This window comes from Lontra canadensis, unplaced genomic scaffold (assembly GCF_010015895.1).
Source record: "Lontra canadensis isolate GAN:19392208 unplaced genomic scaffold, GSC_riverotter_1.0 scaffold140, whole genome shotgun sequence".
Lineage (NCBI taxonomy): Eukaryota > Metazoa > Chordata > Mammalia > Carnivora > Mustelidae > Lontra > Lontra canadensis.
The window spans coordinates 605,481-631,928 of NW_022631134.1; the positions used below are offsets into that span (position 1 = coordinate 605,481).

Here is a 26,448-nt window from a genome sequence, read left to right on the forward strand (position 1 = left end):
GTCTTGATTTCATCTCTGGCTGGAGGAATGGGCTTGTGGCCCAAACTAGGCCAGTCTCCAGAAATACTCAAACACAGTGCCACTGGGGGCTAAGGCAAGAGCCTGCTTGAGAGTAGAGCCAGCTGAAGAGCAGAAGGTGAAGGGATGCACTCAGTTTCCTACTACATCATTTGAGGACTGAGATCTACTTATGGCCAGAATTACCCATGACTAAGGTTTTCAGTTACTGCACCAATCACTCCCCTTTTTGTTGTTTAAGTCAGTATGTTTTTCTCACATTTCCAAGTAAAAATTCCTAAATAATACAGGGCTGATTTTGCGTAATCTTTGGAGTTAGTACCCCTAAATTTTTAGAATGTTTTTTCCTGTTATTTCTCATAGCATAACCACATACCCCTACCGCTGCCCTAATCCTAGTGACTTCAAATGGCAATTTATTATTTTTGCTCATGTTTTTGTCCATCGAATGAGCTCAGCTGTGTAGTTCTAGCTTGGTTCCTCTCATGTATTGCTGTCAGATGTCACCAGGGTTAGAGGCATCAGAAGACTCAACAGAGCTGGACATCCCAGATGGCTTTTTCACTCACAAGTCAGACTTGTTACATGAGGCTTGCTTCTCCAGCATAAGCATAGCAGAGACCAAGGCAGATACTGCAAGGCTTATTCTGACCCAGTCTCAGCATTTTCACTTATTTGTTTTAGGAATCGACTTCCCAGCCCAGATTTAAGGGGAGGGAATCTCATAGGGCATGAATACTGGAAGATGTGGGACATCTTTAAAGACAAGCTGTTATCAAAAAAAAAAAAAAAAAAAATCATTTTTATGCTCAGGAAAATTTCCCCTTTGTAGTCTGACTCAGTAGAAAAATTAATCATTACTTTGAGTTGTGATGCAAGGTTTGAGCACAAATGGTTGAAAGAACTTCTGTGCTTTGTATGTTTCTAATTGTAGCCTTCACTTTACCTAGGGTAATGGCTTTACAGCTCCCCCATCATGAGGGGTTGCTTTTCAGCCAAAGCTTTTGTTATCTCTGGAGGAGAACACAACACATTCTAAATCAAGGTCTGGATACAACATAAGCTTCTCTGAGGCAGTGCTAGATATTTCTTTATAACCCCCCCCACCTTTGTAGACTTTAACATTGTTGTTTTCAGAGAAAATGTTTCCAGCTGGTAGATTAAAAACCTCCCAATGCAGGTGGGAAAAATTGTCCTTGATCATAGGAAAAGAACTGGCTAGATTCTATGCTAATCAGAGCAAATCTCATTCTCTGTGGGGCCAGGGGGAGGGGGAAACCTCTGAATGAAACACTTTGAGGCAAAAGCTATTTGAATGATTTTTCTGAATGACGTAAATTTGAGCTCAGGAGAAGCAGATCAAATCTGGTGAAAGAGACTAATGTTGAAAGACACTGAATGTCCAGCTGGGATTGCTGCTAGTCATAGGCTTGCAATAGAAACTTTGAGAAAATATGGCCTTTTAGAAGTACAGTTTCTCCAGTAAAAACAACAACAACAACAAAAACAAACAAACAAACCCCCCCCCAAAAAGTAAAACAATTTAACTTGAGACAATGAAAAACAGAAATGGTCCCCATAATTAACAATAGAGTTGTTGGTTAGAACTTGATCATAGATTTGTTTATAAGCATTTACTCCCTTATTTATATCAGATATTTGAAGCTTGAGAATCATGGCATGCCTGGGAGCTCACCATTGATAGACAGCAGTTTGGGGGATTAACTGCTTTTGAGCATTTAATAAAGTAGTTATCAACCAGCTCATAAAACTGTAATTTACCCAGTTTTAGAATCTCAATTTTATAGGGGCTCATACAGGCCACATTGGTGTTAGATTTCCAGAGGCATACTGGTTGAGGTATTCTCACTGAGGTATCACAAGGCTAAGGAAATTAGTTGGGGTCCATCTAAAGCAGATTCCATGAGGGCAGAACTCTATCCCAGGATCCTGGGATCATGACCTGAGCCGAAGGCAGAGGCTTTAACCCACTGAGCCACCCAGGCGTCCTCCATGAGGGAATTCTAAAGTCAGAATCCCAGAGGTATCAGAGAGAAACATCTAGTCCAACAGGGCTAAGAACAAGATGAAAGGATATGGAACTGAGAGAGAAGCAGGACAGGAAGGAGCCTTAGGACAAATACCTCAAATGCAAGAAGTGCTTCTATTTAACTTTACATGCTGGGGTGCATGAGCAATAATGACAACAGCAGTAGCAAAACAGTATTTAATGAGCACTTAATAGTGCTGGCTACTGTTTAAATGCTTTACATAACTTAACCCTTTTATTTTTCAAAAAAGCGCTCTCACAAAGATCCTAGTACCATTCTTACTTTTTAGGTGAAGAAACAGAAGCCGAGAGAGCTTAAGCAGATTGCCCACGGTCATACGTCTTGTATATAGAAAGCAGAGTTGAAATTTGAATTTACATCTACCTAATCTCAGGCCCCTTAATTGTCTAATTTGTACACTGAGCCTCAGATGATTAGATCTACTTAAAGTTTGCACATGAGCTTTCAGTGATGAAATAGACTTTACCTTTCCTGTGACTGTCCCCCTTTTGAATAATCTGTACAGTTGTCGTCACAGTATTCTTATACTTGCTGGAAAATGAGTCCTTCCTTTGATTTTTGTGACAGTGTCACCTTTTTCTAGGAATCCCATTCTGTGTGTAACAACTCAAACCACCAAATTATTAAAGAAGACACTTATGACAAATATGTTGCTGTTCATTTACTTAGGGGAGCAGGAGGCATGCAGCCTTCCACTCCTCCATTGTGTATAGTTTTCTTTATTCTTTTTCTTTCTTTTTTTTTTTTTTTGTGTGTATACTTTTCTGATGAACCTTTTATTTGTGGAGTCTGACTTGACTAGTCATTGTGTTGGGTCAATAGCATTTAGATCTGGCTTATTGTCATTTTGATGTGGAAGCCTGTAAAAAGTATGTATGTTTCATCTTCCACTCCAGATCTCCTGAATCATAATCTACAGAATAGAGCACTGAAATGTCATTTTTCTTTTCTTTTCTTTTTTTTTTTTTTAACAGTTTTTCCTCCCCAGGTAAGTGTAGTCTGTTTGACTTTTTTTTTTTTTTTTTCCTCTCAAGGAACAGAGTCTCACTCTGAATCCTTAAGTGTAGGAAGGAGTGTTACATGCAAGAATAAATTATTACTATGCCAAGGCCTCAAGGGAATATGGGAATTGTCACACACCCAGGCTGCATGGAAAAGTAGTTTGGGAACAAAGATGTCTTTGGCTATTTGTACATTTCTAACAGCAGGGTTACTTACTTTTGGTTTCTCCCCAGGCTGAGGTGCCACCATTTCCTGACCCATCTTTTCATGCATAATCTGCTTCTTTTTTTAACATTTCCTTCAGATTTAAACTACTCTCCCTCTCAGATTCAAAGTTCAGAGTTAGATCTGATTTGGTATGGTTTATCGCTCTCATCCTCATGGGCAGAACTCTTGAATAAGCCCACCTCATAACCTTCCAGTTGGCCTACTTATTGACTGACCTTGGAAAATCTGTCCTCCCCTGCATCAGTCATCTGTGACCAAGGTAGAAGGGTGAAATAATAATGCATTGCCAACTACCTTATAAATAATAATACAATTATTTAAAATGGTGCCCTCAATAGGAGGAATAGTGTATGGGAAGACTAGAAGGAAGCTGAAGACTTTGCTGGGGTTTGATTTATCTGGTATACACTATTCTTGGTCAGGATATAAATTCCATGCTGATATAATCTCAAACAGGCAGCCTCCTACCTGATGGTGACTGCAGGAATTTGGCCTACGGAAATAAAAGGTATGTCTGGGACACCTGCCACTATTAAAAATGTATGGGTCAGAGCCTAATCACTGGGTCATTGGATTCTGAGCCCATCACTCAATGTTGACAATGGAAATTAAATCCTTGGACCACCTGGATAGCATTATGCTTTTTTTCTTTTCTTTTTTTTTTTTTTACTTTGTTAGAGTTACTATTTCCTTTTTTTCCTTTTCTTTATTTTTATCTCTCTTTTCATTCTCCTAAAAGACCTCAGAATTAAGAATAGACTGTAACACAGAAGTCTCAGTTTGTTCCCAAGAAAGAAAAAGTCATACATGTGGGAGATTTTGAATGCCTTCTTGACTAGAACTTAATTAACTCCAAGCTAATAATTGATTGACTCTCTAATGGAGCTGAATGAATCCCCAGTTTCTAGCACTGATTTTTTGTTTTGTGTAGTTCATCTCTTCATGGTAAGCAGACAAAGATGGGCTGTTTTGGAATCATTCCAATTCTTACTGGTCTGATACTTGTGTTATTTTGGTTCCTCTGAGAAACAGACATTAATGCAGAATTAAATGAATAAGAATTTGACTAAGAGAAACAACTGAGAGAAAATGGGAAGAGAGCCAGGGAAGGCTGGTTAAATTGGCAAAACATGATGCAGGTTTGACCCTGGGTGAAGGAGAGGGGGAAGGTAGGAAAGTGGGGGAAGGATCTCAGACTACAGTGTAGTCTGAATGAAAGGCAACATAATCAGGGAGTCCTCAAGCCAAAGTTGCCCATTAGAGGAATCCTTTGTCTCCTAGGAATATGCCTGCCTTAATGTCCCTGTTTTGTTCATTCCTCAGTCAGTAGTTGGGGGTAGCACATGGGAAGTGCCTCAATGCAAGTAAAGTGATGGAATGGGGTCCATATCTGGACCAGCAGTCCATCATGCTTCCTAAGAGACCTGAGAGGTACATGGCCACCATAAAACCCATTCTTACAAGGCAAACCGAAGACTTATGTTCTTTTAGAGGAAGCCCAAGGGCTATGGAAAACTCTGGGTCATTCCCATTTGAAAAAGTCTAATGAAATCATCTCAGTTCAAGAATCTTTTCTTTAATATAGATTTTATTATAATGCAATTATTGCAAGGCCAAAAATAGGAGACCAATTCCCCTGAAAAGATATCTTGTTATACTCACAGATCCAAGAGGAGGGTGCAAGCCAAATCACAAGGTTCCTATGGGAAAGTACCAGGGCAGGTCAAGAGGCAGAGGGAGTTGTGGGGACAATGTGGGTAAGAGCCTTTATTGTGTTTCTGTGGGAAGGAATGGGCAAGGCAGGGTAAATAAGTTTAGGATTGGCTAGTTTGGATAATTTTCATGGGCTCTGGATTGCAAGAGCTGGGCCTAGGTGACTGTGATCTGGCTTTGGGAAGAGTAGAGCAAGAGGATGGTGGCTGAGTGTGAGCATGATAAAGAAGGTGGTGGGAGTGTGGATGCTGGATTGGTTGGTTTATTTATAAAAGGCTTGCTTGAAGGCAAGTCTTTTACTGTGTTTAGGGATTGGCTAACCCTGGGAGGGGCAATCCCTCCACAGTCAGCAAAGCCTCAAGATGTTAAAGAATCAATTATAGAAACTAGAAAATGTGGTTATTATAGCATTGCATCCTTCTCTTTAGAGATTTTTGTTTAACCTCTAACATCTTCAGTAAAGCCTGAGATTATAATGTTGCAGGCTGATCCAAGTATTAAAAGTATCCCCCATCCTGCCCACTTCTGTCCCTTGACCTCCCAGGTCTTTCTTAGGTTAAGTTATTGAAAGCTGTCTATATCAGGTCTATAATGATAATTTAAAAAGTAGCATAGAAAAAGGCCCTTAGAGGACTAGCTGGAGAGAAAATCTCAAGGAGAGATTGGATATAATTTCCAAAAAGCAAAGAAAATATTACAGAAATAGTAAAGAGGAGAGAAGATATTGTAGGCACCAGCAAAATGAAATAGGTTCTCCTTGTGATTGAAAGAAAAAGAATGAACAAGAAATGGCCTTATAAAAGTCTGGAGATTGAGCATTCAGCAGGAAATGTAAATTCTTACTTAAAGATCTATTTTTCCCTTCAGACTCAGCTGGCTCTAAGAGGGCCAGCTCTAGATCTGTTTACCTGGTTGTCACAGAGCCTGGCACATCATACATTTTCAGTAAATGTGGGGAAATAAATGAATGAAGCAGGCAGACAAACTAACAAAGATGCTCCGAGATCTAAATTAGGAAGGAGCCCATAGACTGAAATTCCTCCAGGAAAAGCACGTAGTGCTAGTGGATGAAGGTGATGTGATTGGCATTCAACAAGATGAGATAAGATGGCCCTGAGATGGCTCTGCAATATCTGTCTACATGTTACTATAGACTCGTTTTCAATGCATGGATCACCTAGGAATTGCCTTTCCTTTAATGCTTTAATAGATTTTTTTGGAAAGAATATTGGTCTTGAATTTTAATTTTTCCCAGGAGTGCCTGGAAAATAATAATGTACCACCAAGAAGAGTCATGAAACTAATTCCCTGTGGAAATGCTGTTTGAAATTGCAGTGTCATAAGTGCTACATATTAAACCAGTCCTGGCTAATTAGGGCTTCCTGTTTCTAGTGCGAGCAAATCTTATGATGGCGTCTTCCTGTCCATCAGTCAAGGAATACTTATTACATCTTTAACCTGTCTTGTTTGTAATGACCAATAGCAGGCAGATGTGCTGCCCTGCTCTGCTCCTGAATTTATGGTAGACTTGGACATATTCATGGTATGAGTAATAACAGCTATTTTCCTCTTGGAGATCAGAGACGGTCCCAGGATCTGTCTCACCACAACAGTGGACCATTCAGAGCTAGGACCCAGGATGTTACTCAAGAATGGAATACAAGGTTCTTCACAAAAGGCAAAGATTGGCATTAATGATTCTCTGCAACTTCACCTTTGCCTTGTTAAGCTTATCTTGTTCTTTGACTGACCTTCCCACTCATCTATTGCTGATGAACCCCCCTACAGACTATAACCTGGCAGAGTATTTGCCTTCCATCTTCATTTGCTTTATGAAAATTAATGTCTTGTTCAAGACTACTCTGCACCACTTTCTCTGGAAGGTTTTTTTTTTTTAAGATTTTATTTATTTATTTGACAGAGATCACAAGTAGGCAGAGAGGCAGGCAGAGAGAGAGGAGGAAGCAGGCTCCTCACTGAGTGGAGAGCCCAATGCGGGGCTCGATCCCAGGACCCTGGGCTCATGACCTGAGTCGAAGGCAGAGGCTTCAACCCACTGAGCCACCCAGGCGCTCCTCTCTGGAGTTTTAATACCATACCCTTTTCTTTTCCCCATTCCCACACCCCAAGGCAAAATTAACTTCTTCTCTTCAGTGCCTCCACTCTTTCTGTGGAAGACTCTTGGAGCCTTCTAGTATGTTGCTTGTTTCCCTATCTGTCCTCTCCAGTGCCAGTGAGCTCTAGGGTAGGTACTATCACACACAATAGTGATGCACACATGTGCATATGCATATATATATACATACACGCATGTACATATATATGTATGTATGTATTTAGTTTTTTTTTTAAATTGAAGATGGTAAGTTGTTTTTTTCTAATATTTTATTTATTTATTTGATAGACAGAGATCACAAGTAGGCAGAGAGGCAGGCAGAGAGTGGGGCGGGGGGGGGGAAGCAGGCTCCCTGCTGAGCAGAAAGCCCGATGCGGGGCTCGATTCCAGGACCCTGGGATCATGACCCGAGCTGAAGGCAGAGGCTTTAACCCACTGAGCCACCCAGGTGCCCCTGTACTTAGTTTTTATTGAATGAATAAACTAACAACTTTTTTGTGCTTTTCTATTAGGGATTAGGGATTGATTTGTAAATATTTATTGCTATTTTTCTCATCCTATATTATTCCTCTTGTGATAAATACTAATTTGTTTCCTCAGTCATTGGAAATTCCACAGCCATTCCATTATTCTTTCTGTAATCCAAAAAATAACAAAAGAATAAATTTGATTACATTTAACAATCTACAATGCATACTTATGTTCCTGTTAGGTAGTGGGACAAGTATGATTTAATTACATTTGGTTAATTTTAATAAATGAATTTATGTTATTTTTTTAAAAAAGTGTATCATCTTTTTTCCCTACAATTTCATGTTAGAAGCACTTCTAAGGATAATAGTAAGAGAACTAGAGGTTGCAGAGGCCTCTATAAAACAAACCACTAAGACCACAATTGAAAAATATGAGCAAGGCCCCCTTCAAAATATTGTTGAAATAGATATTCATAAATCTGGGTATATGCATGTACTTGAGAAAGCAAGCTCCTAAAGATAGCTGGGGATGACCCAACTGGCAAAATCCAGCTTTTCTAGGAGAAAATTCACAAATGGCCTGGCAGGCTTAAGGTAGATGGCAGGTTACTAAGAGATCAAGCTATGACAAAATTTATGATCTAGTCTATAGGCATTCAAAGATGACGTAGTCTGGTAAGCCCTGTGCCAAGAGAAGAGCAGACGGTGTAAAAGTTCAGGCAAGCACCCCATTTTTTATAAGAAAATTTCATATTCGACTTGAAAATGCTATTGACCTAGAAATTTCTGGTATGTGGGGTTTGGCTAGGCAATGAATGATGAGCTCTACCTGAACATGTCAAATGAGGGAAGATGGTTTGTTGTGTTAATACAATGTCAAACTCTTATACCCACTATTGGTAATATTTGATCGTTGATCCTCCTGGGTCTCAGACTGAGTGCTTCATATTTAACACATGGAGGTCATAAAGGCAACATAATTAGCTGGTAATATGGATGACTAAGAGACAGATGTCTTTCATGCCTTCCCTCTGTCTTATTCAACCAGATTGTATTGATAGCCAGAGGTAATTTTTCAACTGGAGCTGGTTTAGCAAGAAGTCTAAAGATGAGTTAGCAGTTGTACTTACCTGGACAAGACTTTATTTGAATAGGGACCTTGGAAGGTGTAGAGGGAGACCAAACCTGCTAGAAAGAAACTGTGGAAGGCCAGTGTCAGGACTATAGCAATGGTCTCAAAGTAGGTGGAAGACTTGAAGCTGCCTTGAATGAAACTGAATTGTCAAATGAAACATGCACGATCCTCTTCACCAACTTGTCCAAGAATTTTACTTATTTATTCCAAGGATTCCAGTCCTACTTCTAAAGTGCAAGAGAATAGAAAACTGGAAAAAAAGATCACTCTGGTAACAGGACCTGGGTTTTACATAGGTTTCATCTGTCATAGCTAATGGTGTTGCTGTGGAAATTATCTTCATGGTTTGACACCTTCTTGTACCCTTCTGCAGTGATGACATTGCTGGTGCAGATCCTTCTGCAGGCAGAAGTCATTCTTCAAGAGTTAATTTCTTCACTCTCTCCAGTGTTATGGTCTGGGAAGAGTGCTCTTTTGGGAAGACTCCCAAGGTTACAGTTCTCTAGATGATATTTTCTCTTACTTAAAGAGAGACCCAGGAGCCAGGGAGTCTGGCTGGATGGGAGAGAATTCCAGTCTTGGTAATGTGCTTTTCCAGAACCAATTCTTTGAAGATACTCTTAGATTTCTTTCTTTTTATAGCTAATAAAACAGAACTCCACAGGATTGAAGTGTTTTTCCCATTCATTAAATGCTGAGCCATGACAAATTTGTGGGTCTGCCTGTCAGTCAGACCAGTGATGGTCTTCCCTTCTTGCTACCATCCAGGCTGCTTGCAGTCTGCTGTGCATGCACACTCATTAGAAAGCAGTGATCTTCAGCTGGGCATAGTATGAGAGACTTTTCCTGATACCTTCCTCTGTGCTCTGTTTGCCTCTGCAAAACCAGGCTTGCTGGGGGTAGTAGACAAAGAACAGAAAATGAATAATTTATATTTTTCTCTTTCACAGAGGCTCCCCACTGGGTTGCTTTCTAGGAAAAATATTCCTGGCTTGCTGTCTCAGTGTGAGAGCATGTGCCAGGCCCAGCCCGTTGTCCCCCTCTTCACACTATCTGAGATATTACCCAGACAGAAATGTCAGGCTGCTGGGCTTGATTATTGTCTTTTTATTTTTTTGGTCCCTGGGCAAAGGGAATGCTTTCCATCATTTATGAGCAAAACCTCACTTTCTTAGTGTTTAGTTGCTGTCAAAATGACCCAGATGGCAGGTAAGGCAATAGTGGTGCTTCTAACAAGACCACCAGAATTCTGATTTGATATCTTCCTTGCATAGCTACTCCCAGCTGTCAGAATTATAGACTGAGAGTTGACATAAACCTTAGGTACTTTTTTTTTTTTCCAGTTTCTTCCTACCCACTGTTCTAAATGAATTAACCAGAATGTCCACCATTCTTTCCTAAGAGAAAATAGATTGTCTACAGAGTATGTTGAGTGTCCAGCTCTGGGCTGCTGTGTTCTTTACCATATGACTTCATTCTACTCTGAACAAAGCTGCTGGGATCAGATGTAAGGATCTGACCCAAATGTAGACAAACCTTAAGCTAACTGGAGGTATATGATATAGCTTGGTGTTAAAAGGTCAATTAAACAACAATTTTTATGAGACAATCAATTTCCTTTCTGTTGTGCACTTTTCTGTGCTATGGGACAAATCACATTATAATCAGGGGGAACTTAGAGAAGGACCATAACAGACATGAGTGAGTAGTTATGAGTAAGTTAGACTCATGAAGAAGCAGAAACCATGGTAAGCAGAGACTGGGATTGAAAAGGAAGTCAGGTAGAAATAAGAGAAGCAAGAGACAGAAGGAGAAACAGGCAGAGATGGTAGCCGAGAGCTTAGCCACATTACCGACAGCCTACCTGAGACTAAAATCCCCAGACTTGTGCTGCTGAGGTCCCTAGAGTTTCAAGAAGTACATAATTTTTATTCCAGTTTCCTTAGGTATGGCCATATTTCAATTTCTATTCATGAATATCTGGCAAATATTTCCTTACCTTATTGCCACAATTATTTTTATAACATGAGTTAGACTGAACGGAACTCTGCTTTGCCACTAAAATAGTATAACATCCTTCATTTCGTACCTCATCTACTATAAGAATATCCTCTATAGCATTCTGGCAAATATATTTTCTGCTAAAGACCTACAAGATTTGGGGTGCCTGGGTAAATCAGTCTTAAGCATCTGCCTTCAGCTCAGGTCATGATCCCAGGATCCTGGGATTGAGCCCCACATTGGGCTCCCTGCTTTGCTGGAAAGCCTGGTTCTCCCTCTCCCACTCCCCCTGCTTGTGTTCTCTCTCTCGCTGTCTCTCTCTATCAAATAAATAAATAAAATCTTAAAAAAAAAAAAAAGACCTACGAGATGGAGGTGTTCTACAACATCACTAGAAGACCCACCCCATTTTTAATCACTTTGGAGAATCAGTCTTGAGACAGTTTTCTACAAATCTTATCCCTCCATAATTTTCCATATTCATCTTGATCCACCCATAGTACTTGAACTCTGTTACAAAGTGGGTTTTTTTTTTGTTTGTTTGTTTTCTTTTGTTTTGCCTTTTTTTTGTTTTTAATTTTCAATTTTCCTTTATGGAATTTGTTGTAGCTCATCCTTAAGCTGTTGTTATTTTGAAATTCTATTTCCATTTTGGAATGCATCCCCTGGTAATTGACTCTATGAAGACTCAGTTCTTATATGTTGGTGGTGTCTCATGTATTCATACCACCTCTTGATCCTAAATTCTGTTTTCAAAGTTGTTTTATCTTTTACCCATTTATTGCCATGACCGAACTATCTATATCCCAGCTTTAAACTTAAAATTTTACTACTTTAAGCCTTGATCTTTGATCTTAATACTTAGATGAAGAATAGCAGTTTTGGAAGAAAGCAAAAATTCTGTACAGCCTAAGGAGATATCTTATGAAGAAATAACCTTTCTCTTGCCTTGGTAAAAATGTTGACCACATGTATTTCAATTCAGCTTATGTCATAAAGTTATAAATCTAAAGACTACTTACTCACAGAGATGGTTATGGAGGAGTCTGTGTCTATCAGACTTCATGCCTTTAAATTAAAAAGCCTATCCCCACGTCATTCAAACAGAGGTAATAAAACATGAATATTAGGTGGGCCTATGGCTTCAAACATGGCAATTACCTTGCCTCTCTTGCTTTTCTTCTGTCTCTATTGTTTGTACTCATTACTGTTCAATTTCTACCTAGCTCTAGAGCCTCTTATATTTGTCTCCAATGTTTTCATGTTCCAACCTTGCCAACATATTTGGTTTCTCTGTTTTTGGTGGTTGGGATGCCTGGGAAAATCTTCTGCACTCCATTTTTTTCTGCTCCTGGATACTCACAGTAGCTACCTGGCATTCATTCACTTCCCCTTTCCCTAAGAACATAAAAACCATGAAAAGTTAAGTGAAAGTGGTAACTTGAAGAAAGTTCACTACACTATTGTTACTACCTTACAAATGAGCTGTGGATTCTTGGGAGGCCCCAGAGAGGCCATGGATGGCTCAGAATAAAAAATGAACTTGGGTTTTGATTTACCTTTGATTTGTAAATGTTTAAATCAGATTGTCTCCTAGGAGTCAGAAAACAATATGGCTCTGCCAATGGATGACACCACATGGATGAGGTTCAGACAAGGTATGAAAACAGAACAGTGGCCTTGTGCTTGGCAGGCATTCTTATTACCTTCCATAAGAATGTAAACTTGTATTTTGTAAGCTCTAACTTTTTGAATATTGCTTATTTCTCTTTGCATGTGTGTGTGTGTGTGTGTGAAGGTGTGTTTGCTTTCATAATGTTCTTACAAAATTTCACCCATGATTAGTTGAAATAAGAGTAAAAAAAAGGGTCATGATTCCATTTTGTTTTTAAATATTTTTTATTTAAATAAATATATGTTAATACTTCCTACATGTCATGACTGTGCTCAGTGATAGGGTTAACAAGATGAAAAAGACAGATACAAGCCCTACCCTCACAGGATGTAAAGTCCATAAATGTTTTGTAGGACAAAGAGAGGAGGGAAAGCCAGAAAACTCAAAAGGACAAAGCATGTAAGAGTGACAGAATCCAAAGAGAAAAGACATCTTAGTGACTAAAAACTGAAAAATCTTTGTACAGTTCCCATTGGCTTCCTTTTCTACAATAGTTGGTTTTCTCAAGAGCACTCTTAACTGGGCCTTCAAAAGATTTTATTCAAAGTGATTCTCTTATAGTCTTTAGCCCTGCCTGCTTTGTATACAGAAGGTTTCTTAGTAATTCTAATACAGGTTCTATCCAGTTTACCTCTAGTCTCTACCCATATGTAGGTCCACCTTCATGTCTCTTTTAACAATAAATGTTATGACTGGCCTTAGACTATTCACTTTCATCTTTGTAACTTGTCTTAGTGGGCAAATGCCTCTTTCTAAAAAAAAAAGTAACTAGTGGTGTGACAGTAAATATTTAGTCCCCAGCTCTATGAAGAAGAGTATGTGTAGGTATAGATATATATGGTACATATATACATGTTTATTATAAATTTTACCAACATCAAGTACGTGTATTACAAATAATAGAATATATGATATTTTTGTCAAAAATTCTATATTGGGAACTAATTTTCACAGAGTGTTTGTTTGTTTGTTTGTTTTTGCTAAACCCTTTCATCCTTACCTGCGCTGTGGTTTCAGTTGATGAATGACTGTAGTTCTGACATGAATGCTCCCTGGTATTTTCATTCCCATTAACTAGTATTACAGAAGAAGTATGTTGGAATTTTATTCATTTCTCAGTGATGACTACAGCTTATTTGCCGAATTTGATAAAAGTTTTAGTGTATAGCAAGATTATTTTCTCAAACAGTTATATTATAGACATAACATGCTGTTAAAGTGCAATCTGTGTTATTTTTTCTCCAGCACATTCTTAAGTCTCGATAGTCAGCAAAACAATAAATCAAGCCCTGATTTATATTTCAATGCTGTGAATATGCCCACCATGGCTGATTTTAAGCTACTAACATGATAGCACTGAATGTAGGCTTGGGAAGAGATGTCTGGCAATATACCATTAAAGTATTTCCACTTTATAGCTATCATAGGTGTAAATAATCTCAAAAGCACATATTATATCAAACATAATAAAATGATTAGGAGTGGTGGGTTTTGAGGTTTTACTTTTTTTTAATATTATTTAATTATAAATTTATATAATAAAAATTTTAATAATGGTTATGTATAATAATCAGTTTGCCAACTTCCTGGAAATTTAACACCAAACTGACTCCAGCACACCACTCAGTCTAGTAGCCCTTTGGTTTTAGCAGAGTTATCCTCAGTCTTAATTCCCAGAGCAGATTGAGAAAGAGTAATACAATCAGTGGTATGGCTTTGCAGTTATATATTATTGTTTCACATCTTCATCCCTATTTTGAGACTTTTAAGATTTTAGAACTCCAATTTGCAAGCTGTGTGCAATTGTAATTTGAAGCCTATGCAGGGACTTTGGATGTGCTTTCTTGGTAGTAAGCTTTTCACCTTGCAGTGGTTTCAGAAGAAAGAAGAGACACTGGGTCCAATTTGCACACTAACTCCCTGCTGCATAGATTTTAGTCCCTGAAGAGGTCCTTGAAGCTTTGTTCCTTTAATAGGAGCAGAGGCTCCAATCAGGAGTTGTGGCAAATGGGGTGAGGACTTACCTGGTTAAGAAGCAATGTTTAGACAGGAAAAAGAGCGAGAAGGAATGGGTCTTCTTTGCTAATATCAGAATGTTTTTGAAATTCCAATCTTCTTGAAAATGAGTGATCAAGGAATGAACTAATGAATAGGTAGTTCTGGGGGGAAAGAATCTCACATAATTGATAAAATGGTAACCCAGATGTCAGCTAAGTTTATGTACCTCCTTGAAAGTTTAGAAGAATTGATCTAGGGTCTATAATCCATATCCATGTGGAAAATGGCTCTAGAAGAAATGCAGCCATGCTGACATCTTGATTTTGGAAGCCCGTTTTGGACTTCTGACCTACAGAACTATAAGACAATAAATGTACATTGTTTTAATCCATTGAATTTGTGGTAATTTGTTGTAGCCCAAGAGGAAACTAATACACCCTCTTTTCTATCTGCAGGGATTTAATGTAAAGGTTTTCCTATGAACATAAAGGGCAGCACAGAATTGGTGATGGGTTTACTTTTCATTTGCTCCAATTTGGGGGAACACATTCAATATCCCCACAAAGTCTCTATCTGTGGCTTTGGTGATGTAGTTGGATTTTGCTCTCTGATATCCCATGCATTAAATGAGAGGGGTCCCTTTTCCTGGAACCTCACCATAATAACCCCTAAAGTTACTAAAGTAGCCAGGGGAATCACCATCATCCTAAACAGCAGAAAGCCACAGCTCAGGCTGCTCGGCAGTATCTGTGTGACAGCTCCATTAGAGGGGTGTGTCACACAGCCATTATCCAGTCACATCTTAAGTGCAGCCCGCTGGGCTCAAATATCACTTTAGGAAGCAACAAATAATTTTCTGTTATTGGAGAGGGTCGCTGCAAGTCTCCTCCTGCTCTTTGGCACTTGTTTCCACAGCCCATTGCTGTTACAAAGTGAAAACCCAGCATTAAACGTTTAATTCTGAAATATATTTTCTCAAGAGGTGTTCATTTGAGCTCCCTGGATTTTGAAAGTTTTTTTTTTTCTTTTTTTCCTCCCCACCCTTGACTGCAAGCTCTCTCAGCCCTACGCACCCCTGCTGCTGGTCATTGAAGGATAAAGGATGGAATGATTGCTTTCAAGAGTGGATAATCACTGGTCTCAACACTCCATCAAATAGCATCATCAACAGAGGGCAAGTGGGGAAGCTGTTTTTCTTGCCTGATGGCTGAGGGCTGTGGCTGCTACCTCTAGTCAGGAGCTCCAACTTTCTCCTGCACACTGGGTAGGAGTTAGCACACAAACAATTTCAGGTAGAGCTAGGAGACTAATTATTCCTATTTGGGGGATTTAAAAGCATGCTTTGGTGACATTCAAATCTGGGTTGGAATTGCAGGGTTTGTACTTCCTAGCTGTGGATATTAGACAAGGTATCTCTTCAGAGTCCTTGCTTGTTGAATGATGATAATACCTCTCTTTTGGAAGGTTCTTATGAAGATCTCAGAGATAATATGTGGTTGTTAAAGTGCCTAGTACAGTGCTTGGCAATGTACTGAAGAATTATTCAGGAAATTCTAATTCTCATTATTAGTAAATATTAAAACAACTTCTGAGTTAGTCTCCTCTTGCATTGATCATTAGTTTATCAGCTTCATTTTTTCAGGTGAGGAAGGTAGAGCCCAGGAAGTTTTAGCAACTTGCTCAGGTTTCAGATAGCATGCCACTGGCCAGAGTCAGTTCATTTTTGCTCAGTGCTTTACAAAATGTGGCTCAGCATCATTTGGGAGCTTGAAAAGAAATTCTGGGCCTATTATAAAGTCAGCATCTCTGGGGACAGAACCCAGGAACTGATGTTTTAACATGCTCTCCTGGGGTGTCTGGGTGGCTCAGTTTGTTGAGCATCCGACTCTTGGTTTTTCCTCAGGTTATGATCTCATGGGTCATGAGCTCTAGCCCCACATTGGCTCTGTGCTCAGTGGGGAATCTGCTTGAGGATTCTCTCCTGCCCCTGCCGCCCTCTTGTGTGCATGCATGTGTATGTGCATTCACTCTCTCTGTAAGATAAATAAATAGATCTTTAAAAAATGCTCTCCTGATAATTCTTAAGTTCAAGAGACACTGTTTGAACTCATGGCCCAGATCTCATTCCAATATAGCTTGCTGACTTTCTAGCTTCAGCTCCAAGACATTGCTGTCAATCCTGGACAATTTAATCTAAAGCTAAACTGATATAACTGACCATGTTGAGACCCAACTGGAATCGTCCTCTCTCTTTTTCCCTCTTCTTCCTGTCCACATATGGGCATACTCATGTGAAAGTAAAAATACTGCTGACTAACCCCAAATCAGAAAATGTATCAGCTATAGCAGAAGGACCACTAGTAGGAATCTCTTTGATGTGACACCAAAAAGAAAGAACCGTGCTGCTGGAGCAATACAGTGGGCATAAGGGGAACTATGTGCTTTGAGCTCAGTCCATGTTGCATGACATTTGGCAAGATGATTGAAGACAGCCAGGCTATGTAGTGGGTGGCAATGGCGGGAAATGCTGTTGACTCATGGGCCTGATGTCGGATATTTAGATGACTGATTGATGTTCAAAGCTCCATCTGCTTATTTCATCAAGCCTTAGAGACTTCCTCTTGGCCTTTCCATTAAAACCAGTAACTTTGGAGACTTATAATAGTGATTGAGAGCCTGAGCTTGAAGACAGGCAGACTTGGGTTGAATCTTTTCTCTGAAGCTTGCTGCATGATCCTGGACCCTACATTTATTTTTGAATCTCAATGTCTTTATCTCTTTGGAGGAGGAATTAGCAAACTTTTTCTGAAAACTTCTATCTCGACTAAGCAACCCTGCCACTGTAGCATGAACATAACTATAGCTAATACATAAATGACTGGTGTGGCTGTGTAATGAAACTTTATTTTTAAAATAGACAGCGGGCTGGATTTGGACAGCAATTTGTTGTTTCTTGGCCCCTACTCTAGAGGAAATAATGGCATTTCTTTTTACATTTTTTTGAAGACTAAATGTGATTTTATATGTACATGTATATGTATATATATATACACACACATATAGAGGATATATATATATATATATATATATATCTTATATAAAGTAGGTATACAACAATTGGTACTTATATTTGTAGGCTATATCAAAATGCCACATTGGTACATATTTGAAAAGTGAGAGCTAGATGACAGAACTGATGTTCTGAATAAGGGCAAAATTATAAACCTTGTTCTTAATTAGCTATCCTCCCTGTTAGGATCTAGAGATATTTGAGCTGATGAAGATGATGATAATGATGATTATACGAAGGAAGAGAAGGAGGAGAACAGGAAGAACACATATTAAGTACGTGCTCTAATCTGGAATTATTCAGTACATTACCTGTACTTTATTTAATTCTCACAAACAACCCTATTAGTTGTATACCATCTTTTGCCCTCTTTTATATACAAAGAAATCAAGGCACAAGTTGAGTAATTTGCTTAGTATCTTTGCTGAGATAGGAACTTAGTCTTGTCTCAGAGCTAACTCTCTCACCCATTAGGCAATATGGCTTCCCTAATACGACTTGAAGGCACATTGCCCTGATAATACGCACTGAGTACTAAAGAGAAGAAATGTCCCAGTGGATGCCTAGCCCACATGGATTTCAACCCTGAGCAATTTGAGGTATGCTCTTGTGTGGGGTTTCCAACTCCTTTGCTGTCTACCCCTCTCTATTCTCTCTAATCTCTACTTAGGCCAACCAGTCTGATGTCCTTTTTGGGGATTTGCTCTTGACTCTGCACCCTGGGTTTATCTCCCTTGCTTCAAAACATCATAGACACTCTCATAATGACACTGCCAATGTCTCTGCTGGCTCCCATCAACACGCTTCTTTTTCACCAGAACCCCTGCTCTTTTACTGGCTACTCAGTAGTTCTGAGTGGAGACGCAGAGACACAGCAGATGAAATTCATCCTCAAGACATCAACTAGGATTTTGCCAAAATATGTGGCAAGGAGTTTCTAAAGAGTCTGGTGTCCTGCCTCAGCATTTACTGACTACATCTACAGCTGTTTGTCCTGTGTCTCATGTCTGTGCTCCCTCTGTTCATGAGTCTTAGATATCTCTGATGGCTTATTTTTCTCTTCCAGGCAAATGGAGGGCAAAGCTGAGGACTGGAGAGGGATTATTGGATTCTATTCAGATTCTCCCTTGCTCTGGTGATGGGTCCTGGTATCAAGTTTCTCCTGGTCTGTGATATCTTGTAATCCAAAAAGGAACTTTTTTTCTCCCACCCCGCCCCTACCCATACACCCCAAAGGGCCACAGCTAGCATGCACATTCTTGTTTCAGCTGTTAATTTGGAGGAAAGTATGACTAACCATGCCTACACTTATTGAAAGGTAGCAAAGCAAAGAAAAATAGTTTAATTATAATGTCACGATGCTGGATAATAATAATGACAATAACTACATTTACAGGGTTCTCTATGTGCCAGGCACTGTTCTAAGGTACTAGACGTCTTTTCTTACCAATGACAAATTCATTAGTCAAGATCAAGTGCGATTCAGCATTAAGAACATAAAAACTAAATGGCCAAGAAGAGGGAACATTCAGAAATTCCGACTATTTATTAATATGAGGATAGAAACATTAAGGTCAGAGGAGGAATATGAAGTGCTAGGAACAGAATAAATTATAATATTGGAAACTCTGATACATGCTGGGCAGATATGTTGGTGACAGGGTTATGAGGAGGATGGGGGTAGAAAATAAGAAATGTAAACTTTGTTGAATACTTAAGAAGTGATATGTATTTCCTATACAAAATATGATTTAGCTCTCCCCTACCAACACAATCTTGGTCAACTTGGGCTGACAGAAGAAAACACCATAGACTGGGTGGCTTCAACAACAGACATTTACATATCATAGCTCTGGAGGATGGAAGTCCAAGACCAGCATGCCAGCATGGTTGGGATCTGGTAAGGACACTCTTCCTGACTTGCAGCTGGCCATCTTTTCACTGTGTCTTCACATGGCCTTTCCTTGGTGCATGTGCATGGTTAAACAGAGAGAGAGAACTCTTCCTCTTCTGATAAGGTTACCAATCCTGTGAGCTTAGGATCTCACTCTTATTACTCATTTAACCCTAACTACGTCTAAAAAGTCCTTATGTCCAAAAACAGTTACATTGGGGTTACAGCTTCAAGATAATGAATTTGGGAAGGACACAACTCAGTTCACAGCAAACACTATGAGAAAAGTATCATTAAGTTTATAGTTGAGAAAACTAATGTTTAGAGGAGGGGATAACTTGTCCATGACCTCAGCTATAGGATATGGTAAAGGAAGGTTCAAACCCAGGGACTCTAACTTCTGAGTTCTCCTTCATCCCCAGCCACTTGGGGGGATAGTGTGGGCAAGTCCATGGGACCCCTCTGTGGTACTGGGGACTGATCTAGGCCTAATGGACCTGCTCCTGTGTTATTTTTTTCCAGCAAGGTATGGCTTCTCAGGTGAAATGATAGGGAATGTGTTTTTTCTTTCTCTCTCTCTTTTTTTTTCCCTGCCTTTTTTAGATTATTGGTTCAAGCAGATGTTCAGCTACTTTGTAGAGAAATTAGTGGGCCCTGGAGATACTGAGTGGACTTCTGTGATTTTCTCCTGTCTGTGCCAACGAGAATGAGCTTTTGCTGTTTCTTTTTCACCCAATGCTACCAGGATTGTTAATGAAGTCTGAACCTCTCTGGTGGCAGTGGTGGCCATCTGCCCTCTAGGCCATCTCTCTGGTTGACCGTAAGTAACCTCTCATTGTCTGTGTCAATAAATCCAAGCTGGGGGCCTCTCTGAGAGAAAGAACTTTTACAGCCTCATCTGTCTTCTCCCTAACGGATCTTCAGAATGTCTTTTAGCCATGCCAGGATTTTGTAGGTGATAACTTATCTCTCTTTATCCATTCAGCTTTGAAGTTTGCACATGGACATTGTTCACCTCGTCAGGAAGAATCAGCTTTTCCACGAGGAAAGGAGGTGAGAAAGCTCCAAGCTAGGTCAGCCGTGGCCACATTCTTCAGTGTGAGTTCTAGACAGGCAGGCATGGGAAACTAAGAATAAATGTACACATAGACTTTTAAAAAGGCACACAGAAAATGAAAATTAAGAGGGAAATATAATGCCATTTCCTTTTATCAGACTGGTAAAATAATTTTTTTTAAGATGGCAAAAAATTCAGTTTTGGTGAGATTGCAGTGAAATGCTTAGTGTATTAAATTTCACAGCTTTTCTTGGTGGGTCATATTTCAAAAGTCAAATATTTCATATTTGGTGTGGTCATATTTCAAAAGTCTTCAAAAAGTGCTCACCATTTGGGAAAAACAAATCAAAACCACAGTGAGATACCACCTCACACCAGTCAGAATGGCTAAAATGAACAACTCAGGAAATGATAGATGTTGGTGAGGAGGTGGAGAAAAGGGAACCCTCTTACAATATTTGTAGGAGTGCAAACTGGTGCAGCCACTCTGGAAAACAGTATGGAGGTTCCTCAAAATGTTAAAGATAGAACTACCCTGTGACCCAGCAATTTCACTACCAGGCATTTAGCCAAAGGATACAAAAATAGAGATTTGAAGGGGCATCTACACCCCAGTGTAGATAGCAGCAATATTCACAATAGCCAAAAATATGGAAGGAGCCCAACTGACTATCGACTGATGAATGGATAAAAAAGATGTAGTATATATATATACAATGGAATATTACTTAGCCATCAAAGGAATGAAATCTGACTATTTGGAATGATGTGGATGGAACCAGAGGGTATTATGCTAAGTGAAATATGCCATAGAAAGACAAATACCATAGGATTTCACTCATATGTGGAATTTAAGAAATAAAACAGATGAACCTAGGGGAAGAGAAGGAAAAATTAAATAAGATAAAAATAGAGAGGGAGGAAAATCATGAGAGACCCTTAACTATAGGGAGTAAACTGAGGGTTACTAGAAGGGAGGTGGGTGGGGTGTAGAGTAAATGGGTGATGGGCATTAAGGAAGATACTTGTTGGGATGGGCACTGAGTGTTATATACAAGTGATGAATCACTAAAGTCTACCCCTGAAACTAATAATAGATTACATATTAATTAATTTGAATTTAAATAAAATCTTAAAAGGAAAAATAAATAAATAAAATGGTAGAAAAGAAGAAAGCACCTACCCTTTGGAACAGGTGATCCACTTTAAAAAATGTATTCTAATAATCTAATCATGCACCTGCACAAAGATTTTGCTGTGAGACATTTATTATAACAATTATAATAGTGAAAACTGGTATAACTAACTGCTAGCAAGTGCATAGTTAAGTAATTTGTGGTACATTAACTCAATGGAGTTATATCCAGAGATTGAAAACCTAGTATATTAAATATTTGTTGACATAGAAAGATACTTATGATACATTTCAAATTAAAAATAGGTTAAAAATCAGTATATACAGTATGATTTATTATACATACTATATGTATTATATACATTTAAAGACTGGAAAGTTATATGCCTAAGTTATTCAGTAGCTACATATGGTTACATGATTGTAGTTTTCTTTGCATTCCTATATTTTTATTAAAAATTTTAATACAATAAACAGGTCTCATTTTTCTAACAGAAAAAAAGTTTATTTTATAGTTATAAGAAGTTGGGATGCCTGGGGGTCTTGGTCAGATAAGCATCTGCCTTTGGGTCAGGTCATGATCCCAGGATCCTGGGAACGAGTTCTGCATTGTGCTCCTTGCTCAGCAGGGAGCCTGCCTCTCCCTCTGTTTGCTGCTCCCCCTGCTTGTGCTCTCTCTGTCTCTCTGACAAACAAATAAATAAAATCTTAAAAAAAAATAAAGTTACAGAAAGAACCAATATCTTAGAAGGTACACAGCACCAAAGGCACAGGTATAGAATCCAGCCCTATGGAATGCCCCATCACCACCCACCCACTTTTCTTCCCCCTGTCTTATCTTCTCCTCTGCTTTCCCTCATGATACAGCTCCATTCTTTGGCTTTCTGTGACTCTGCACAGTCCAGTTGGGTGAAATTGTGGAAACCTTGATAAATAGTCTACAGTTTAAAAGGAAGACACATTTACTAGGATGATTGGAACCATGAGAAAGGAGAAATTTATCTTTATTTGTAACACAAGAAAGCCAGAATTTTTAACTCCTTTGGTTACAATGGAGAATCATAACATCTAAACTCTGGTTAGTGTCCAACTGAGGACAGTACAACAAGCAATTTCTACCTGGACTGGTAGTCCTACACTTATATGCTTATTTAGATAAGGGTTTCCAACCTAGCAATGAAAATATGCTCATTTCACCAATATTTTGCAATGAATTATATTTCCTCTTCAAGAACAAGTCTTCAAATGTTTTGAGGTTAACAACCCCAATTAAAGCAAAATTACTCTCCTTAAAAATATTAGTTTTGAGAATAGAGGTTTCAAAAGAAGCACATTTCATGAGCTAACTTGTATGTATTCAAAATATTAATCATTGTGATCTCAAACCAAGTGATAGCAAATTATTTGAATTCTGGCATGGACTTTCTATTCTTACATTTATTTAAAAACATTTATGTCTCTAAAGGATAACACAAGACTGAGTTTTGCAATAAGAGCATTGTGTTGTTTTCTGTCACTTCTATTTTCTCATCTGGAATTAATTTAAATGAATATCAGCCTAGTTCTCCACAGGATCTAATCTATTTACACCCACTAAAGCTAACTGAACTAATTTCATTATGTCCTCATTGATGCTGCCATGCTTCTCCATGTGAGGCGTTGAATTCACAGTTCTGAGGTGGACCCTGGGATATACAAGTCTGAGGTGCAGAGGCTGTGGTTGTGTTCTGCCTGGCTCTGTAGTCCTTCTTAGCACATGCTTTCTGCTCACCCTGATTCCTGATACATTAAGTCAGTCATACACACCTGGATACCTCATCTGATTCTCAATAGCTCTGACCCTATGAGATGGTATTTGTGGATATTCCTAGGCCTGATCTCCCTATTACCTCTTTAGGCTACTGGGGACTGATCTAGGCCTAACGGACCTGCTCCTTTGTTATATTTTCCCTTACCCAGGGTAGGCATTGCTAATCAAACATGGTACTCTGTTCCTGCTGGCTGGATGCCGTCTCAGATCATTCCCAGTCGAGCTCCTCCAGCAATCATTACCATTTGCAGTGGATGAGATACGTGAGACAAAATCAACTCGCCATTTCTGGACTGATTCTGCTAGCTCTTCTTACTTTGGACAGCTGCTAGTATAACATCTTCCCCAAATTTAGAGCCTTTAAAACCCAGTTCCAGCACAGGCTGCTTGGTTGGTGCCCCAGCCCCTTCCTCTACAGTAGATATCTTTAGTTAATTGAACTTGTAAGTTTATAACAAGTTTCCAGATATCAAATCCTTTACTCAGAAGCTTCCTTGGCACTTGAGACCATAAATTGCTAAATGAAATAGTCAGCTATTTAAGCATACCCTCCTTCACTCCCAGATGCATTCTGCTCTCACCTAGTGTTTATTGCCCATGTCCCATACCAAATATTGTGCTGACGTTGAAGACATATCTAAATAGGACATAGTCAATACCTTCACAGAGTAAAGATGAATAGAGGTTCGCAAATTACCACAGGAAGCCAAACAAGGCATGTTCTTAAAAGGGAAACTGAGTGCTGTGGAAGCCCAGAGAGGGGTGTTACTTTCCACCAAAGGTTGGGAGTGTTGATCATAGAGGAAGTAGCAATCGAGATGCACATAGATTCTGATGATTATATGGTGTGTGACATTATACAAGCTCTTACATCTCGAAGGCTCCGGCTCCTCAAATGCCAAGTGAGGATAATATTGGTCACTCTGCAGAGGATGGCAGCAAGAATTAGACAAAGATAAGAAAATTAAGAGAAACTCAAGCTGGAACACTGTAAGTGCTCAGTAACTGTTAACTCTCTGAATGCCCCCAGAATGAGACCAGGAGAAGAAAGAAAAGCAGACTTTTCTTTACTGGTCACTCTGTGCAGATTACCCTGCACCTGCCTTTTCCTCCTCCATTCCCGCCTTTTCCTCCTTCTCCTTTCAGAAACACTTACAGTGATGCTGGGGAGAGGAAGAGAAAGAGAATGAAGAAGAAGAGGAAGTCAAGGAAGCTTGCAATGGATAAGGATGGAGGAAGATCAGGTTTTTTGAAGGATTGAACTTACCTTTTCTGGGGTTGAGATGTGAAGGCTAAGAAAGAAGGTTTTTTGTTTTTGTTTTGTTTTTTGTTTTATAAGCTTTCATTTATTTATTTGAGAGAGGCAGAGACAGAGCATGAGCAGGGTGGGTAGGGACAGAGGGAGTGGGAAAAGCAGACTCCCCACTGAGCAGGGAGTCCGATGTGGGGTCGATCCCAGAACCCCTAGCTCCTGACCTGAGCTGAAGGCAGGCGCTTAACTGACTGAGCCACCCAGGCACCCCAGAAAGAAGTTTTTGAAAGGGCGTGTGTAATCTGGTCCATGGGAGGAGATGTCAAGCTCTTCTTTTACGTGCTCATGTGGCATTGCAAGTGTAGTAGTTTTAGAATTGTTCTCTTCCTAAACCCCAGAGACCTCTCTGAATATCCATCTCCACCCAGTGATAATGATGGCTAAATGTCCTCTGTGGCATTAGACCCTTAGAGTTACCTCTATGTTAACCAGCATCCCACCCCATCCCCAATCCATCTCTCCATAATACTCCCAGACTGAATGACCTACTATTCACCTCACATATCTTGTAAGGATAATATTATAGTCCTAATGCCATGGAAACAACTTTGGTGTCTTAATTCAGTAGATCTCAATCCTGGCTGTACTTTAGAATCACTGGCCAGTCAGGGGTTCCTTCCCCCCACAGGATTTTAATTTAATTTATCTAAGGTGAGACCTTGTCCTTAGTCATTTTAAAAGCTCTCCAGGTGTTTCTTAAAGTGCAGTTAAGGTCAAGTACCACTAATTTAATTGAATACATTTTGAGGGGAAAACTACAACCATAATTTGCCTGTTAATTATAATATACAGAAGAAGAAACTAAAGAAAATTAACAGAGAAAAAAATTGTTTGTTGAGAGAAAAATGTTTGCCTTTTAAAATAGCTAGGCTAAAGAGGCAGCATTTATACCAAGACTATGCATAAATAGCTATTTTTTTGTCAAAAGACTTGCTTATTATTTGGGGCATTATAAAGATAGAGAAATTCCAAGGATTTGAAACTGGTCCCAGGATTAGAAATTTGGAAGGATTTGTGTTGAATTATGAAATTAAAACATGGCTAAGTTTAGCAAAGATAACTTCCCAAGAGTTATTGCTCAATATTATCTTAACACATTAAATCTTGGCCTCCCTAAAAGGGAAATTGAACAGCTTTATGAATTTTTTTAATACCTAGGGCTGGCCATTGATATGCACATAGGCAAAACAGTTCAGATGACTTAAAAGGGCTTAGGGAGACAGATCACCTATATATTTGACTCAGCAATTTTACAGATGAGTGAACCAAAGGTTAGGGAGTGGGAGAAGTTGTGTAAGGATGCAAACTTGGGGCCAAATCTTTTACCTTTTGGTCCATTTCTTCATGATGCGGAATTAAACATCAGTGTTTATCAAGTCTCTATCATATGCCCGATTCTAGCAGGAGTCCTTTTCCTGAACTTGGGCACAAAAATTAAGGAAAAAACCCAGGTAGTAACTCAGACCCTCACTTATTCATATAGCTCAAAAACTTATTTTGGTCATGCCAGGCACTGAGCAGGATCAGGAGCAAGATAAGTGATGTTAAATCACATGTCCTACTGACTCTTTTGATTAAGAGGAATAGGATCAGAACCTGGGTGGGTTTGAACCTGAAGGTCAAGGTTAAATGGCATCAGCAGGATGCAAGGATGGAGGGACAGTCTGTCAGGTCACTCCTATGTACACTTCTATTTCATCCTCAATAAATCAAGTCTATGGATATAACATCTCCCAACC

The 26,448-nt window shown here is 39.3% G+C and overlaps 1 protein-coding gene across 2 annotated transcripts in view; it reads left to right on the plus strand.

Annotated features, from left to right (window-relative positions):
* METTL15 (methyltransferase like 15) overlaps nucleotides 1-18,674 on the plus strand; it is a 309,773-nt gene extending 291,099 nt beyond the window's left edge. The window contains exons 8-10 of one of the 2 annotated variants that reach the window (XR_004380946.1): nucleotides 12,356-12,416; nucleotides 17,976-18,100; nucleotides 18,568-18,674. The gene's annotated coding sequence lies outside the window, so the exon portion shown is untranslated. Of the gene's footprint in view, nucleotides 1-12,355; nucleotides 12,417-15,485; nucleotides 15,724-17,975; nucleotides 18,101-18,567 lie in introns of those variants that run through there. The other variant, XR_004380947.1, reaches the window with a different exon arrangement.
* Nucleotides 18,675-26,448: the final 7,774 nt, after the last annotated feature.